Below are 20,080 nucleotides of genomic sequence, written 5' to 3' on the forward strand. Positions count from 1 at the left end.
GCTGGGGCACTATTTACACTGGTACTTTACAGCACTGCAACTTGCTGTGTTCAGGGGGGTCTTTTTTGACACCTCTGAGTGAGAAAGTTGCAGTGCTGTTACTTGCCAGTATAAACAAGCCCTCAGTCAATGGAGATTTTTAAGAGCAGGTTAGACAAATACCAGTCAGGGATGGTCTAGAAAATAGTTAGTCCTCATAGACTCATAGATTTTAAGGTCAGAAGGGACCATTATGACCTTCTAGTCTTACCTCCTGCACAATGCAGGCAACAGAATCTCACCCACCCACTCCTGTATCAGACCCCTGACCTGTGTCTGAGCTATTGAAGTCCTCAACTTGTGGTTTAAAGACTTCAAGGTGCAAAGAAATCCTCCAGCAAGTGACCCGTGCTCTATGCACCCTGTGGGAGTCCGGAGTCCAGGGAGGAAGTGACGGATTCGTCTCTTCCGGGACCGACAGCGCCAGCCAATCGCACCGGCCCACGGGCCCTCCCAAAGTGTGGGGCCAAGAGCAGTCGCCCCAATTTGCCCTACCCAAGGGACGGCTCTGGCCTTGAGTGCAGGGGACTGGACTAGATGACGTCTCGAGGTCCCTTCCAGTCCTACAATACTATGATTGTAGCTCAGTTGAACAACTTTGAATACTAAATTTACCTTTGTATAGATTCCAAGGTCAAATGGGACCATTACAATAATCTAGTCTGATTTATGTAACACAGGCCATTGAAATCCCCCAAAATAATTCCTAGAACATATCTTTTAGAAAAACCTCCAATCTTAATTTAAATTGCATATTTTTCTAAAAGATTTGCTCTAGGAAAATGTTTGATCCTTGCAGTATAGAATTTCATCCTGGGAGCTTCTTAGGCATACCTATACTACAGTTTTACTGTTTATTAAACAACAGTGTGCAGAGTGCTAATCAGGACACAAAAGGTCATGTTGTTCCCACACCAAAGAGCTTATATTGTAGCAAGTACAGCACTGTATATGCCTTTCTTTATCTGGGTCACTTTACAAATCACAACGGTGAAGTATCATTTTATTTTTATTATTGATACTTAACCAAAAGTTTAGATATCCTTCTTTGTTTTTTCTTTGCAAACTGCTATATAGTACTTATAGAATGATGATTGCCTTTAGATAAGATCAATATATTCATTCAGTTAATATTTAATAATTTGTCCCCATTAGTTTCTTTGCTAAATTATTTACTGAAGAATGACTGCATTGTTCATTGGCCAAACTGGTCAGTCTCTCCGCAAAAGAATAAATGGACACAAATCTGACATCAGGAATCATAACATTCAAAAACCAGTAGGACAACACTTCAATCTCTGTGGTCACTCAATAACAGACCTCAAAGTAGCAATTCTTCAACAAAAAAACTTCAAAAACAGACTCCAATGTGAAGTTGCAGAACTGGAATTAATTTGCAAACTAGATACCATCAGATTAGGCCTGAATAAAGACTGGGAGTGGTTGGGTCATTACAAAACCTAAACTTAATTTCCCCAGTACTAATTTCTCCCTACTATTACTCACACCTTCTTGTCAACTGTCTATAATGAGCCACTCTCTTACCACTTCAAAAGTTATTTTTCCTCTCTTGGTATCCTGCTGTTAATTGATTTATCTCATTAGACTTACCTAACACTTGGTAAAGCACCCCCATCCTTTCATGTATTTATACCTACTCCTATATTTTTTACTTCATACATCTGATGAAGTGGGTTCTAGCCCATGAAAGCTTATGGCCAAATAAATTTGTTAGTTTCTAAGGTGCCACAAGGACTCCTCAGGTTTTTTTGCTGATACAGACTAACACAGCTACTACTGGAACCTGACTGCATTGAGGTTGGTGAATTTTTTTCTAGCATTTTAGCCACCAAAGGTCAGTTCTTCCTAACTCAGAATTAGTTTAGCTCTTGTGCCTTTATAGATTAATTAATTCTCAATAAATCTAATGTTTCTACCTTTTAATAGAGATATTCACAACTGCCAATAGCAGTGGATCTACAGAGTAATTCAGTTGCACTCGTTCTGAATCTTACTATGGGAGACACAAACATTTACAATGCCCAATTTTTTTTGCATGTATTTGGAGAGAAATAGAGAGGTTACACTTGAGTTTCACCATCCTTCTGTGCTCAACCTCCTGCACTCCTTCCAATCTGCCTTTTAGCCATTTTTATAGTGTTTGATAGTCACAGTTATTCACTGAACATTTTGAATATTTAGAGGTATTCAAATCAGTTTGTCCATCCCTAATTATTGCACAATCACTTATGTAGTGTTTTATTTACTCTGTGGTGCATACATGCACATATAGGATGAAATTCAACTCTCAGGTACACTGAGAGTGAAATCCAGTGAAACTAATCCAAATTTAAATTGATGTAACTAAAAGCAGAATATAGATGAAAGGCTCTTATCTATAATATTTGTTGATACAAATGGTTAGATGTACAGTTACCAATTTTGTATGTATAAATGCTTGATTTGTTCTATACAAATGGATGTGCCCAGGCATGTGTAGAGGCCCAATGGAAATTTGGTTCAAATTGTTCAGTTCACAGACAGAAATAAAAGTCTATTATCTACATAACCCAACAATCACAAATCAAACATTAAAATGAATATTAACATTTAAATCCCCTCTCTCTACCCCCAGAAGTGCCATAATCCCACTCCCAAAAGCAAAATGTCTTCTCACCTCACTCCATTAATTCCACAAAATGGCAGAAGCGCTAATGCCACCAAAGACAGGAGTATGTTTTATTTTAGGAAATTGGTTTACAATAATATTGTATCTATTGTGTTGAAATTATTATGTGGAACATTTCAAAGGGATATTTGGGTCAATGGGAGTTGGTTGCTTAGCTCATTTAAGCTCCATTGAAAATCTCAGCCTATATTTTAATATCATACACTGAAATGTTTTCAGAGAAAATCAGTAGCTGGGAACAGTAGACTTAGGCCCAGATCTTCAAAGATATTTAGGCCCCTAGCTCCCATTCTTATTCATTATAGTAGCAACCTTAAGAAATTAACATATGACTGAAAGGAACCCCGAGGGCCATGGAGTCCAGTCCCCCTGCTAATGCAGGCACCACCATCATATGATTCTATTCATAAACCCTTTATTCTATAAATAACATAAAAAAAAATGTCCCTAAACATATGATTTCTCAGACGGAACCTATAGTTGAGAAATTTAAAATATTTATCAGTTAAGCATCCTATAATCTTGTCTAGAATGGTTGTGTGATTGAACAAAATGTAGGTACTTTATTTAGCAAGCTTCATAGGTTCAGTTGTTAACGCCAGTAGGGACTATTATGATAATCTAGTGTGGCCTCCTGTATAATGGGCAAAAGAACCTTATCCAATAATTTTTGCAGCAAGCCCATAACTTTTATCTGAGCTATGGTATATGTTTAAAAATATTTCTAGTCTTGGTTTAAAGGCTTCTAGCGATGGAGAAGCCACTACATCCCTGGGTAAGTTGTTTCAGGTAATGCATATGGTCATCATTTATGGCACTGAGAACTCAGCAGCAGTAAGATATACTTTTATAGGTATGCACCTTCTTCAGGGACATATTTAATTCAGAAGAGAAGATATTATCTCACTTACAGCACTAGAGTATAAATAGTAGTCTCTTTGCTGCATGATCCACTGGAAAAAAAAGATAGAGATTTTGTAGTTCTTCAATTTAAAAGCTGATCTCAGCAAAGAATGTTCCCAGAAGGATATTTTATCTTTGAAACTGCTTTATCATATTGGAGAGCTATGCTACTTTCAGAATTTCAGTAACAACTCTGTGAAACTCCTGAAATCTCACCATTTTTCATTGACAATGAAGTGTTGAGTAAAGGAGATAAACTCAAAAAAGCATCCAATTGGCAATGATGATGCACTATGTATTGTTGCGCAATCAGAAAAAGAGCTCCTAACAGAAAGATCAATTAGGCTTTGCAGTAGACTTCCATTTAAAATGCTGGCAGCCCATTACTTGAGACACTGAAAACTAGACTGAACAAAGCACCAGTCTTCATGTCCTCATCCTCCATTTTAAATAGCAAAAGTGGAAAACTGTCCTGTGCTATCAGTATATTCAGGCCACCAGTCCCCTAGCTGCTATCAACTGGTGTAGCTCCATTGACTTCAAAGTAAAACCAGTCTACGGGAAAAGACAATCTGGCCCAATATTTTAAGAAACCCTCTACTGGGGGTTGGAAACCTGCTAGCAGTCTCATCCTTCTCCAACCAGCACAGCAAACCTATCTTTCCATAAGCTACAAACCTTGATCTCTGCTCTTCTTGTACTTGTGTACTTTCCTTCCTTTATTAACTTTATCCCTTTATTTAGCCAGACCTGAACCTTTGAGTGGGTATGTCTAATGAAGAAATGCTCACCTGCTGGTTTATTTCAATTACTTTTCCTTTTATTTTTTTTTCTTTGCCTGGGAGCATGAATCATACGTTGGGTGACAATCTATTAATGGGGATGATTTTTGCTAAAGTAAAAAAGTATACATTTGATTATTTTTCTAAAAAAGAAAAAAGAGTGAGAGACAAAGAAAGAAACCCTCACCATATCTTATTTATTCTAAAATGGTTCAATGCCAAATAAACTTTCCTTTCACTTTATCTTATTGTTTGAGTGATATTGTATAACATTCTGTGGGTTATTGTAAGATTGTATGGCATATAGATATTATTGCATATTGCTCTTCCATGATTCTCAATGTAGTATTAAAGCATCTCACAATAAACTATCCCTAAAATACCGTACCTTCTTCTTTTAAGCCAGGTCCTTACATTGTATGAGGCTAGCAGGTTCCTGACAGAGAAAAAGATGAAATGTGGTGAAGGCCCTGGACTGGGTCTTAGGACATCTTAGATTAAATCTTGGCTCTATCATTGACTTCCCTTGCAGTTTTTGGGGGGTAGCTTCATCTCCATCACCTCAGTACTTTTTAAAAATGTGCCTTAGTTCCCCTTTGTCTGGATTATCTAGTTAGTTTATAAACTATTAGTGGCAGGGACTGTTTCTTATTTTGTGTATATACAATATTAGCACCATGAAGCCTCAATCACATTTGCAGCCTGTAGATGCTTCTGTGATGCAAATACTTACTATTAAGACCTTCTGTGTTGTGTGCTATTACTAGAGCCGGTCAAACTATTAATTGCAAAAAGTTTATTTGCTGAATGCTAGCTTTTATGATGATATGTAGCTGACTAAACCGCCTCAGTAAGCACACAAAGGAGGCTCTCTTCACTGCATAGGACACAGGCAGGGTAAAGAACTAAACTTGAGTTAGAAATCAGACAAAAACGTAATGAAAAGAATCATCATGAAAAAGAGGTGTGAAAAATTCCTGATATTCTGGAGGTGAAGGGAACGGTTTTCATTTACACTCATGTCATTTTACACTATGCTGGCAATGTAAAGGGGATTTAAAGGTTCAGTAAATTATATTTACGTCCACTTTAAGGCCCCTTTGCACTAATAGAGTTGAATAAAGCACCCATGTAAAATATTATATTATTATATGATATATCATTATATTAATGCTGTGGATATTACTAGCATGTACATCACAAATGATTCAGAGGTCTGGGCTGAATAACCAGTTAGACCCTTTTGAATGCTTGGATGTGAAGTGGTTGGTCTGAAATTTGGGTCAATTCTTATTTTGTTCAAACCAATTCAACCATTCCTTTAGTAACTGTAGCAAGCAATGATGAGGAGAACAACAAAAGATTTGTTTCACTTGATGCACAGCAAATATAACTATTTTGTTTGGGGGAGCAGGGGATGATGCCCTGTCTCAATTTCATTCCATTGTTTCTAGCTGTAACCCTTATATAATTCATCATCTTCCTTGGTACTCTCACCTTTCAAATATGGGTAGATGGCATAATGTTCTCACCTGTTAATTGCTTATCTTGGCTATTCGGGTTGAGTTATTTTATTCTTTCCAAATAAATTAGTTCCTCCAACTTTTCCAGTTTTCCTCCTCCCCACCTCTGCTTGGACTCCCTCCAGTGTGTATATAACATTATGGTGCTCAGAACTGAATGCAGTATTCCAGGTGTGGTCTCACCAGAGACACCTAAGGAGAGACAGAGACTCTCACTTCTCTCTGCTCAGTCATGTCACAACACAGTGAATGCCGCATGAAACTGAATTGACCTCTTTTGCTGCAGTCTAGCAAGCAGCCCAGCTGCAAGCCATTGAAAATAAAAAATTCACAATTGCTGATGGCAGTCACAGAGCAGCTACACTCTGAGCACCGTTTCTGGTCCCATGAAACAAGCACTGACTGGTGGGACTGCATCGTTTTGCAGGTATGGGATGACGAGCAGTGGCTACAGAACTTTTGAATGTGGAAGGCCACCTTCCAGGAACTTTGTTCAGAGCTTTCCCCTGCAGTTCAGCAACACAAAAATGAGAGCTGCTCTGACAGTGGAGAAGCGAGAGGTGATTGCTATTTGGAAGCTTGCAATGCCAGACAGTTACCAGTCAGTGGGGAATCAATTTGGAGTAGGTAAATCAACCTTGGGAGTTGCTGTGTCCAAGTGTGCAGGGCCATTAATCGACTTCTGCTAAGAAGGGTAGTGAGTCTGGGAAATGTGCAGGACATAGTGGATGGTTTTGCTGTGATGGGGTTTCCTAATTGCGGTGGGGCGATAGATGGCACATATATCCCCATCTTGGCACCAGACCACCTTGCCAAAGAGTACATAAACCGAAAGGGATACTTTTCAATGGTGTTGCAAGCGTTGGTGGGTCACAGGGGGCATTTCATCAACATCAACATAGGATGGTTGGGAAAGGTTCATGACGTGCGCATCTTTAGGAACTCAGGTCTGTTCAAAAAGCTTCAATCCAGGACTTTCTTTCCAGACCGCAAAATTAATATTGATAATGTTGAGATGCTATAGTTATCCTGGGGGACCCAGCCTATCCCTTGCTCCCATTGGCTCATGAAGCCATACACCAGCTGTCTGGACAGCAGTAAGGAATGGTTCAACTATATGCTCATCAAGTGCAGAATGGTGGTTGAATGTGCCTTTGGTCATTTGAAAGGGCGCTGGAGAAGTCTACTAAGAAGGTTGGATCTTAGTGAGGAGAACATCCCCATGGTTATAGCTGCCTGCTGTGTGCTCCATAATATCTGTGGGGAAAAAAAGGGGGAAATTTTCTGCAGGGGTGGGCAGTTGAGACAGATCGTATGGCAGCCATTTTTGAGCAACCAGACACCAGGGCAATAAGAAGTGCACAGCAAGGGGCACTGCGTATCCACGAGGCTTTGAAAAGCCGTTTCAATAATGAGTCACAGTAATGTGAGCTGCTTGTCTGCACTGTGCTTTCCCAGACCTTCACCTGGCTTGTATCACTGTCCCTGTAAAGCCAACCCCCCGCCCAAGTCCACTGCTTCTACTCAATAAAGAACATTTATTTCTTGAATCCATTTACTTTATTAAAAAAACCTAAGTAAAGAGGGAGAACAGAAAGAAAAGGTAACCTTGGTGAAAAGGGGTTGTAAAGATGGAATGGGAAAAATATTTACAGCTGTGTAACATAACGCTGCATTCCAGACCATCAAAGGTCTGTGAATGGGCACCTTCTGTTCCTTGTACCCTTCCCCCTTCCCCTGAGTTAAGTGAAAAGAATAATGGACGTTTTGCCCATGCCTCATGGAATGCTTGGGGGAGGGTGATTCTGCATGGCTGGCTGTCCACCAGGGTCTGCAGAGGGTCTCTCTACCCTCCTGCTTCTGTTCTTGCAGTTCAACCAGAAGCCTCAACATGTCTGCTTGGTCCCTCCTAATCCGAAGCATCTCATCCTGCACCGTATACTCTCGCTCATTGGAAGTGTTCCTGCTCTCCATGTCCATGTCTAACATGTGACAGTGAAAACCTCCATGCTCTCAGCTCTGCGTCAGTTGTCCTGGAGGCATTCATTATCTCAGTGAACACGTTCTCCCACCTTCTCTTTCTCTTCCTTCTAATCACTGAAAGTCTGCTTTCAGGTATTGATGACCTGCCGAAGGACACATTTCCAGCTGTCAGTCAGGGGAAAAAATAAAGGAGCCATTGTAAATGAATAAAATGTTTCCAATACCCTTATTACACAATGTGCAAGCAAGGTGCAATAACAATCAGAATCCATAACCGTTCACTTTGCCGTTTTGCTGCTCCATGGTGAGTAGGCCCCCCGGGTCATGGTTGATCGTACTTTTAATTAAATTTATGGCTGGCTCATGTCGGGCGTACAGATAGCTAGTCGAACAATGGCCCTTCCCCATAGCACCATGGGAAGTGGTTTACGAACAGGGCAGAGGGGGGAACGTTTTCACTCCCAAATTGCGGAATCTCTCATGTGGGTCCCCAGTCTCCTATCAGTCACCTTAAACTACTGGCCGACCCATGCCAAGCACAGAAAAGGCAAATTAGTGGCTGCGTGGTTTGGCGATCCGGAGTCTGCTGAGGGGGTCTACATGCCCTTTATAACATGTAAGAGCACTTTTAATGAGAACTTCCACCATTTCCCCTAGATGACCCTATGTGATATCAGTCTCCTCAGGATAACAGAGGTGGAAAGGAAGGAGATGCTGCTGCGCAGAAGCCCAGTCCTTATGCTGCTATGCTGTGTACTGCAATGATGCCAGCAGAATTAATTCAGGAGTTGCATGGGAGAGTGACCTACCATGGTGGAAGAAATAAGACTGCCCTGACCAGAAATCTTCTGTGAAGGATTGCAGAGTATCTCCATGAAAGTTTCCTAGAGATTTCCGCGGAGGATTCCCTGGCTACAGCACCTCGCTTTTTCTTCACAGTAAACATGCAATATCACCAAATGTACGTGCCCGCTAAATTTAACTGGACTTTCATTTTAACTGGATACTCACCAGAGGTCCTGCAACCCACAGGGCTCCAGGGTTACAAATTTTTCCTGGCTCTTGAGGAGAATGGATCCACCGCTCACCTGTCTCCCATAATCTTCATTGTTGTCTCTAGACTCACACACCTGTGAGGTGTCCATGTTGCTTGTGGGAGTGCTGGTAGGGTCACCCCCGAGAATCGCATGCAGCTCATTGTAGAACCGGCATGTGTGGGGTTCTGCACCAGAACAACTGTTCGCCTCCCTTGCCTTCTGCTGGATCAGAACTCTGCCTGCACAGACTCTTCTCCCCACACAACAATGAGATCCACCACTTCCTGTGCAGACCAGGCTGGAGCATGTGTGTCTCCATGTACATGTAGTAGCGTGTAGTCTCCATGATCAGCTATGCTCAAGCTGGCATGCTCCCAATGCTGATCAAACAGAAAATGGGAATTCAAAAGTTCCTAGGGCTTTAGCAGGGGAGGGTCTGTTTCCTGTCTACCTGGCTGCAGTGCAGGAGAGTTGAGAATGATCTCCAGAGTGGTCACAGATGAGAATTGTGGGTCACCACCTGGAGGCCAATTAAGTCAAATTACACAATGCTGCGTCTGCACTACCTTGCAGTTGGCCCATGGAAATCGAACTAAGTGCTACTCCTCTCGCAGAGGTGGATTACAGAAGTCAACATGAGAGGCGACTTAGGTCGACATAAAGGACCCAGTAGTGTAGACACATACATTAATAGGTCGACTTAAGGCGGCTTCCATCAACCTAACTCTGTAGTGTACACCAGGCCTAAGGCAATACATCAATATTGACGTAGATTGAAGAGTGGAACCTACTGAATCACCCCTCAGTTCTCACTCCATTGCCCTACACTTGTGTTTTGTTCTGAGGTGGCCACTCCCAACCCTGACTAACCTATGAGGTCTAAGCCTATCCCAGCCTGAGGAGGATTGGCTGCAATCAAAAATTAGGTGAAGATTATATATTCTTCCATACAAGAAACAAATATATTGTATACATGGTTAATAGTTTTCTTGAAATATGGGTTTGTGTTGCCTGGAAAATATTGCTATATAATTAAATCGGGAATAGTTATTTCTTGACTGTTATCTCTACTTCCTTTTCCTCCAGAAATGTTTATCTAATCTATATTGTTTTATTAAGATTGGCTTGCCCAAATATGAATCCAGAAAAGTTCCTCTAGGTTCATCTCCTTTAGATAAACACTGATTATGATCCTTTAAGGTATTATTCACCATTACTTAGTTTCCTGTTTTTTTTTTTTTAAGTTAAAGTTATAGTATATTGCACTCAGTCAGTTTGCAAACAAGCAGTAATGAATAGCATCCCTTGGTATTTGCAGGCTCAGTTCTGGTAGACAATTATGCATATATAATATAGGTTGACCATGCTTTCCTATTTTGTTCTCTGCCCTTCCTGGTTTACACTCTATTTCATGTAGGAACCCACATTTTATTACACTTCTCACAACATATGGAAAATCAAGAGTTGTAGATAATATAAGGATGGCTTTTCAATTTGTGGTACTAAACAGAAACAATAGTAGCTATGGTACATTACTGCCCCTGAAATGAAGTGTAATAAAAACTATTGACCTAAATTAGATTTGAATTAGTGACCTAATGAGGAAAGGATCCATTTCCCATTTCCTTCCCCCTGAGCCAAATAATCTGTGATTAGGAGCCTATTCTGCACTCAAGCCTATTATTACAAACCTATTGCTACACAAGGGAAAAAATACCTGACTTGTGATGAATTGAGAATAATTGTGTAATGAGTTCATAAATTTCTATTGTTTTAGCTCCTCAGAGATGAACAATAATGAGATCTGAAACAATGTTAACGAAGTCAGTCGGGCTCCTTGTGGGCATGGGAATGTGTCCCCAAGTGTTGGATTGTAAGACTGGGACTAAATATGTACATATATATTATGGCTAACTAATGACTAAGGGTAACATGATAATCTTCAGCTGGGACAAGTGGAATAAATCAGTGATTTTGAGTGTAATGTTGATACCATAATTTAGTTCATAGTCTTTACTCAGGGATAACACTTGTAGAACACAACAACAGTTTTACCTGAGAGAGAGCTTCAGGATTTGACCATTTATTTGGCTTGACTTTACTATACCATTTATTTGGTCAATCTAAACTCATGGAAATAAATGGTACTATCTCACTCTATGAGAGTAAGAGTAAATAGGTAAAATATTTGGAAAGCACTGGGGGGAGAAGGGGGAGATTGCCAGAAATCAACATTAGGCAAATTTACTTTCTGCAGCTTCACTGTGGTTATTAAAATAATAATTATTCAAATAAAACCCTCAAGTGATTTCATCTCTAGATTTGAATGGAAACATTTCACAGACATAGTTTGACTTCACTGACTTTCTGATGGAATCAGGGTTCCAATGGAAACCTGCTGGTTTTGTGCCAACTAGCTCCCTGGTTCCTCAGGATTCTGTCTGGTGAGCTGCTGGGGAGTATGAGCTTCCAGGGTCCGATGCTCTAGGGCAGCCCTCGAAGCAGACTGCCCTGGAACTAAGGCTCCATTCCCTTTAACAGAGAATTTTGAAATGTTTGGGTTTTGTTGCAAATTGGAATTAACCCAAATTTAGAAAAAGCAAAGCCCTCCATGAAACAGAAGTACATTTCTCCACCTAGCTCTACTCATGACCTTTGTCTTCAGCACCTGAAGGTAACTTTCCTCCCAGAATTATATATTCCACATTAGCTCATGAGGTATAAGCATTAAGAAAAAAAGGAAAAGGAGAATTTTGTTAATTTCTAGTATATTATAAAAATCAGTCTTTGCCAGATTGCGATAAACCATAAGAAAACAAAATTTTGAAACTTCAGCCCTATAGGTGATGGAGAGCAAAAATAATTGGTGCCATATTCAAGAACTCTCAGCACCTGCCTAGCTCTGCTGCCACTGAAATCATTGGGAATTTCACTATTGACTTCAATGAGAGCAGTGTTAGACAATTCCAAATGCCTTTGAAAATGCCCAGTGCTGAAAAAACTCCACTTTTTTTAGTTCCCTGGTCTTATTTATTAATCAAGAGAACAATGTTCTGGAGAGAATAGCAGTCTGTGTGCATTACTAAGACATCTGATCACTATGTCTGCAGTGTTGTTGTAGCGGTGCTGGTCCCAGGATATTAGAGAGACACATAGGTGCTGTAACTAGGGGTGCTGGGGGTGCTGCCACACCCCCTGGCTTTAAGTGGTTTCCATCATATATAGGGTTTGCAGTTTGGTTAAATGGCTCTCAGCACCCCTACTATACAAATTGTTCTGGCACCCCTTGAGAGACAAGGTGGATGAGGTAATATCCTTTATTGGACCAAATTCTGTTGGTGAGAGAGAAAAGCTTTTGAAATTACACAGCGATCTTCTTTAGGTCTGGGAAACGTAATCAGTGTGTCACAGCTAAATACAACATGGAATAGCTTGTTTAGCATAAGTAGTTAACATATTTCAAGGGACCATTCAAGGTGAAGTGGCCCATTAACCGCCTTCCAGTGATAGGAAGGAAAGGAATGTGGGGGAGGAGGGAAGCATCTGGGGAAGTTGTTAGTGGGTTTTAGATTGCTGTAATAAGCCATAAACCCAGTGTTTCTATTCAGTCCATGATGTTTAGTGTCTAGCAAAGTTATGAATTTAAGCTCTCAAGCTCATCTTTTGAAAGTGGTGTGCAGGTTTCCTTTGAGAATGAGGACATTGATAGGTCAGATATAGCATGATCACATTGTGAAAAGTGTTCACCCATAAGTGATGTGGTGGTTTTGTCTTTTATAAATAATTTCTGTACAAATGCACCACAAAACCAATGATATACCTGAGATACATTGATGATATTTTCATCCTCTGACTTAATTTCCCTCAGATTTCCACCACAACTTCAACCCCACCACCTGTCAATTAAATTCTCTCTGGAACACTCCCGCACCAGCATCAACTTCCTGAACAGCATAATCAGTTTCAGTAATGGAACCCAGCAGATAACCATATACAAGAAACCCACGGATCATCACACCTACTATTAACGATCCAGTAACCACCCCAAACACACCTAGAAATCTGTTATCTACAGCCAAGCACACAGATACCACATCCCTAGTTGTCACCTACCAAACACACTGGAAAACATTTGGAGAATCAACAAACAACTACAACCCATACTTAATGGGGTCCCCATCCTGAAATAAATCTTTCTCCTCTTCTGGCCTTCAAATAAGTCATCCTCCCCTCCCCCCCATCCTCCAAGCACGTCATGAGATGCGAGCTCTGAACAGATCAGGACACAGCAACTCAAAATTGCACCAGACCCTGCCAGAACAACAGATGCAAAACCTGCAGACATATCCCCACTAATACAATGATCCACACCCACCACAACACACTTTTCAAGATCCAAGGTCCTTGGATATATATGCCTATCACAACATGTGGGGTACCTCATCCAGTGCACTAAACACCCCAATATCAACTATGTGGTGAAACCAGACAATCACTTTGCTCTCAAATGACATCACACAGGAAAATGATAAGACAAAACTACCACATCACTTTGGTGAACGTTTTTCACAAAGCTATCACTCTCTTTCTGACCAATCAGTCCTCATCCTCAAAGGAAACCTGCACAACACTTTCAAAAGATGAGCTTAAATTCATAACTTTGCTAGACACTAAAAATCATGGACTGAATAGAGACACTGGATGTATAGATTATTACAGCAATCTATAACCCAGTAACAACTCCCCCCCCACCCTCCACCCCCACACACAGCTGTCTTCTGCCCACCATTCCTTTCCTCCCTATGACTGGAGAGGTATTACTTCGCCCACCTTGATCAGTATGTCTATTTTTCGAGGTGGAAGGGGGGTGGTGCTTGTTTTTTATTTTGCTTTTTATTTTTTTGTGAAAAAAAGTGTAACTGACTTGTTAAGGTACTTAATTTCTAAGATGACATTAATACCAAAAGCCTGAATACTATAGAACAGTGATTACAATCAAGTTAAGCTGTGATATATTAGTACATAATATCCGCTAGGAGAAAATGTTATGCTGATAAAGGTACTTGAAACAGCCATTTCAGGTTTTTAAAAAATAGAGAAGGAAAACTTCCAATAAATAAAATAAAGCCCAGTAGAACACTGCAAATAAATCAAGTAATATGATATAGATGAACATTCATCTGCAAAGCTAGAATATCTGAATAAAGCCAGCAATTCAATAAAGGAAACCCTAGATATGGTATGAGAAGGAAAAATGGATGTGTTAACTGAACGCAGAATAGGAAGGGGGTAGTATTTGGGCTGGGAAGGCACGGTTTGTAGGATTCCAATTTACACTGGCATAAAAAAAAACCCCAGACATTGGTTTCTGAACTTCCATATTTCTTTTTCTAGCAAACTCCAGAAAGGGACAAGAGATCATATGGTGATGTTGAAGATTACTATATTATATACTCCTGGGAGAATTCTGTGCCAAAAAATAAAAAATTCTGTGCACAATATTTTCAAATTCTACAAAATTCTATATATTTTATTTGTCAAAATAACACAATATAATCACACAAGTTTCAATTATTTTTGGTCATTTATGTCAGCAACTATGTCTTTAAAAATACAGACAACAAAAAAGATTCAGGAATTTTTTTTTGACAGATTCTTTACTAGGCATATTAATACAGAACTCTGAGTAATAATACATTGAAACTACAATATAGAACTGATTTCTCGCACTTCTCAGAAGCAGTGCAAAGGCTTGGGGGAGTCAGGGGTAATAGAGGAGCTCAGGGAGAGAGAAGCAATTGCTGGAAAGGAGCCTGGGTTCGAATTTGGAGGGTTGTTGGGTATGGGTGGGAAAAGTATGCAATGGGTTTTTTGGGGATGGGGAGTGATTGTTAGGGAGCTTCCCCCATGCAGATCCTGGCTGACCCCCCTAGCCTCTCCCATTCAGTGAGGCACATCTGCCCCTGTGCCCATGTGTCCCTCCAGCTCCATGAGTCCTTGCACTCCCTGTCCACATGTGTCCCTCCACACCCACTCAGACACCCACTCCCCCCATCCCCATGTATCCTTGCAGCCCCCACCCCCGCCCCAATGTGTCTCTGTTCCCCGACTCAGCCACCCCCTGTCCCTATGTGGTCCTTCACTCAGTTCTTCTGTGTCTAGAAAAATCTGTGCCAGGAGCTACAGGGTAAGTATGAAGAGTAAAGTAGAAATACGATAGCTCTAGGCAATTCTCAAAATGTAGAAGATAATCCCCACTTTTCTTTTAATGTACATTGCCCAAATTCCAGATTAAGAAATATCATAGAACTGGACATGAGAGGAAAGTCTCAGAAAGTAAAGGACATTCCACCCAGTCAAAGCCCTTCTCTGATCCTACACAGAGGAGAAGAAAAGGAAAAGTCTATTAACGTGTATGGGGATGGAGCGGAAATCCTCCAGGGACATCTCCAGAAAGCTCTCCTACATGTACTCCCAAAGCCTTTGCAAAAGGTTTCTGGGGAGGGCTGCCTTATCCCGTCCGCCATGGTAGGACACTTTACCACGCCAGGCCAGTAGCACGTAATCTGGAATCATTGCATAACAAAGCATGGCAATGTATGGTCCCGGTGTTTGCTGGCATGCAGACAACATCCATTCCTTATCTCTCCTTGTTATCCTCAGGAGAGTGATATCATTCACGGTCACCTGGTTGAAATGGGGTGATTTTATTAAGGGGACATTCAGAGGTGCCCGTTCCTGCTCGGCTGAACAGAAATGTTCCCTGCTGTTAGCCACGTGGTGGTGGGGAGGGTGAAGTGATCATCCCAGAGAATTGGGTGTGTGTGGGGAGGGGGGTAGTTGGGTTTGTGCTGCATGTTAACCCAGAAACCGCAGCCCCTCCTTTTACATTGCAAACCCATTTTAAATGGCCAACCCAACCCATTTCCTTGATATGGGAAATGAGGGCGCTACTGTTTGAAACCATTCCCACATGTTATGAAGGTTAAAAAAGCCAAAAGACTGTGGCTTACCATGGCTGCCTGCAAGCCGAATTCTATTGCCTGGCATTGCGTGAGTGATCTCTCACACCAAACCGGCAGCCCCTCAATATAAGAGGAAAAATGCGACCTTGTAACGAAAGCACATGTGCTGTATAATGTGAACAGCAACATTTAAAGTGAAAGAGTGTACCCATTGTTCTCTAAAATGTGTCTTTTTAAACTACCTCTCCCTTCTCCTCCACCAGCTGCAAATGTTTCTCCTTCGCAGAGGCTAGTGAAGATTAGAAGGAGAAAACAGCGGATTCAGGATGATATGTTCTTGGAGCTTCAGATGTCCTCCCACGCTGACAGAGCACAGCAGAATGTGTGGAGGCAGTCAATTTCAGAGCGCAAAAAAGTGCAATATGAACGAGAGGAGAGGTGGCGGTCAGAAGAGAGCAAGTGGCGGGCTGAAGAGGATAGGTGATGTCAGCTTGCTGACAGAAGGCAAGAGTCGATGCTCCGGCTGCTGGAGCATCAAACTGAAATTCTCCAGTGTATGGTTGAGCTGCAGGAAAGGCAGCAGGAGCAGAGACCGCTGCTACAGCCCCTGTGTAACCAACAGCCCACCTCCCCAAGTTCCATAGCGTCCTCACCCAGACACCCAAGAACACGGTGGGGGGGCCTCCAGCCACCCAGCCACTCCACCCCAGATGATTGCCCAAGCATCAGAAGGCTGGCCTTCAATAAGAGTTGAAGTTTTAAAGTTTTAAAGTTTTAAACTGCAGTGTGTCCATGTCCTTCCCTCCTCCCCCACCCCACCCGGCGCTTCCCTCCTCCCCCACCTCTCCTGGGCTACCTTGACAGTTATCCCCCTAGTTGTGTGATGAATTAATAAAGAATGCATGAATGTGAAGTAACAATGACTTTATTGCCTCTGAAAGCGGCGCTCGAAGGGAGGAGGGGAAGGTGGTTAGCTTACAGGTAAGTAAAGTGAAGCAGGGAGAGGGTAGGAGGGTTCATCAAGGAGAAACAAACAGAAGTTTCACACCGTAGCCTGGCCAGTCACAAAACTCGTTTTCAAAGCTTCTCTGATGCGCACCGCGCCCTGCTGTACTCTTCTAACCACCCTGGTGTCTGGCTGCGTGTAATCAGCGGCCAGGCGATTTGCCTCAACCTCCCACCCCACCATAAATGTCTCCCCATTACTCTCTCAGATATTGTGGAGTGCACAACAAGCAGCAATAACAATTGGAATATTGGCTTCACTGAGGTCTATCCGAGTCAGTAACCTGCACCAGCGTGCTTTTAAACATCCAAATGCACATTCCACCACCATTCAGCACTTGCTCAGCCTGTAGTTGAACAGGTCCTGACTCCTGTCCAGGCTGCCTGTGTACAGCTTCATGAGCCATGGCATTAAGGGGTAGGCTGGGTCCCCAAGGATAATGATAGGCATTTCAACATCCCCAACGGTTATTTTCTGGTCCGGGAAGAAAGTCCCTTCCTCCAGCTTTTGAAACAGACCAGAGTTCCTGAAGATGCGAGCATCATGTACCTTTCCTGGCCATCCCACGTTGATGTTAGTGAACCGTCCCTTGTGATCAACCAGGGCTTGCAGCAGCATTGAAAAGTACCTCTTGAGGTTTATGTACTCGGTGGCTTGGTGCTCCGGTGCCAAGATAGGGATATGGGTTCCGTCTATTGCCCCACCACAGTTTGGGAATCCCATTGCAAAAAAGCCATCCACTATGGCCTGCACGTTTCCCAGAGTCACTACCCTTGATATCAGCAGGTCTTTGATTGCGTTGGCTACTTGGATCACAGCCCCCCCTACAGTAGATTTGCCCACTCCAAATTGATTCCCTACTGACCGGTAGCTGTCTAGCATTGCAAGCTTCAACAGGGCTGTCGCCACTCACTTCTCATCTGTGAGGGCTGCTCTCATCCTGGTATTCTGGAGCTTCAGGGCAGGGGAAAACTGAGCTGAGCTGAGCGGGCTCCATGCTTGTCTGCACAGGTAACCCAAGTAACCCAGGTAAAAAAGCTCGAATCGATTGTCTGCCGTTGCTCTGATGGAGCGGGAGGGGCCTGACAACATGTACCCAGAACCCCCCCGCGACACTGTTTTTGCATCATCAGGCATTGGGATCTCAACCCAGTGCCCTTACGCATGTGAAAGTTTCGCAGCCACTGGGAATCGTCCAACGCCTGCAACACGATGCGGTCCCACCAGTCTGTGCTTGTTTCTTGGGCCCAGAATCGGCGTTCCACGCCATGAACCTGCCCCAGTAACACCATGATTTGCACATTGCTGGGGCCTGTACTTTGTGAGAGGTCTATGTCCATGTCCATTTCCTCATCACTCTCGTTGCCGCGCTGCAATCGCCCCCTCGCCTGTTTTTGCTTTGGCATGTTCTGGCTCTGCATATACTCCAGGACAATGCGCGTGGTGTTCATAGTGCTCATAATTGCTGTGGTGATCTGAGCGGGCTCCATGATCCCAGTGCTATGGCGTCTGGGCTGAAAAAAGGTGTGAAACTATTGTCTGACGGAGGGAGGGAGGGGCGAGTGACAACATGGCTTACAGCTACAGGGAATTAAAATCAACAAAGGTGCCTGTGCATCAGGGAGAAACACAACAACTGTCACACAGAATGGCCCCCCACAAAGATTGAACTCAAAACCCTGGGTTTAGCAGGCCATTGATTTCACGGAGGGAGGGGGAAGCAAATAAATACAGAACAAATCCGGTCCATCTATTTTTTACATCTTAAGCTGGCAGCAGACGGTGCAGCATAACTGATAGCCATCGGCATCTTCTGGGTGCTTGGCAGAAAATGATGTACTACGACTGCTAGCCATCATCGTCAAGATGGTTCAATAGGCCAGGAGACAAAACATGTCTGCCCAGGTGCCTCTGATTGAACTCACTGAGGAATACGACAATGACGGATACCAGTCGTAATACACCATCCACTGCCAAAAGGCAAGGAGCTGCTGCTGTGTAGCAATGCAGTACCACGTCTGCCGGCACCCAGATGACATATGGTGACGGTGAGCTGAGCTGAGCTGAGTGGGCTCCATGCTTGTCTGCACAGGTAACCCAAGTAACCCAGGTAAAAAAGCTCGAATCGATTGTCTGCCGTTGCTCTGATGGAGGGGGAGGGGCCTGACAACATGTACCCAGAACCCCCCCGCGACACTGTTTTTGCATCATCAGGCATTGGGATCTCAACCCAGAATTCCAATGGGTGGCGGAGACTGCGGGAACTGTGGGATAGCTACCCACAGTGCAATGCTCCAGAAGTCGACGCTAGTCTTGGTACTGTGGACTCGGTACGCCGACTTAATGCACTTAGAGCATTTTATGTGGGGACACACACAATCGACTGAATAAAACCGATTTCTATAAAACCGGCTTCTATAAATTTGACCTAATTTCGTAGTGTAGACATACGCTGAGAATAGGAAAGATAGGACTAAAGGTTTTCTAAGTGGGTGGACAGAAGTGTTGAAAAAAGTGCTTATGTTTTTATAGATGGGGTTGATTGCGTTCCAGGTTCCTGGCCTATTTTATGTACAACAGATTTGCCATGGCATGATGAAATTTGTCACTTTCAAGGGCTGAGTCATAGATCCTTGCAACCTAGTGGGCTGTATGTTCTTTAACGGCTCAGTCTTAGAGTTTAAGGTCAGAAGGGACCACTAGATCATCTAGACTGACCTCTATACCACAAGTCACTGCCAGCACTCGCTCGCTAAACCCAAAGTATTGCAACCCTCAGGAGACTAGACTATATGTGTCACAATCAGAGAATAGGAGCGACTGAGGTGCACAAGTGCTTGAAGCCCCTGTAATGGCAGGGAAATTATTAAATGAGAAATACCCGGGTAATCCTGGCAAATGACCCACACCCATATGCTGCAGAGGAAGGCAAAAAAATCATTGCCAATCTGACTTGGAGAAAAATTCTTCCTGACCCCACATATGATGATCAGTTAGACCCTGAGCATGTGAACAAGAACCAGCCAGCCAAGTACCCGAGAGAGAGAATGCTCGGTGCCCCTTCAGTGCCTTGGCTCACCCCATCCAGTGTCTGAACTCCAGCCGTGGCCATTCCTGATGCTTTAGAGGAGAGAGATTAAAAAATCCTCCAGT

The 20,080-nt window shown here is 42.7% G+C and overlaps 1 long non-coding RNA gene across 1 annotated transcript in view; it reads left to right on the forward strand.

Moving 5' to 3' along the window:
• LOC128840840 (uncharacterized) overlaps positions 1 to 16,740 on the forward strand; it is a 129,714-nt gene extending 112,974 nt beyond the window's left edge. The window contains exon 3 of the long non-coding RNA XR_008445718.1: positions 16,185 to 16,740. This is a non-coding gene — a long non-coding RNA (uncharacterized LOC128840840). The remainder of the gene's footprint in view (positions 1 to 16,184) is intronic.
• The last annotated feature ends 3,340 nt before the right edge of the window (positions 16,741 to 20,080 follow it).

The sequence above is a fragment of the Malaclemys terrapin genome, chromosome 7 (genome assembly GCF_027887155.1).
Source record: "Malaclemys terrapin pileata isolate rMalTer1 chromosome 7, rMalTer1.hap1, whole genome shotgun sequence".
Classification (NCBI taxonomy): domain Eukaryota; kingdom Metazoa; phylum Chordata; order Testudines; family Emydidae; genus Malaclemys; species Malaclemys terrapin.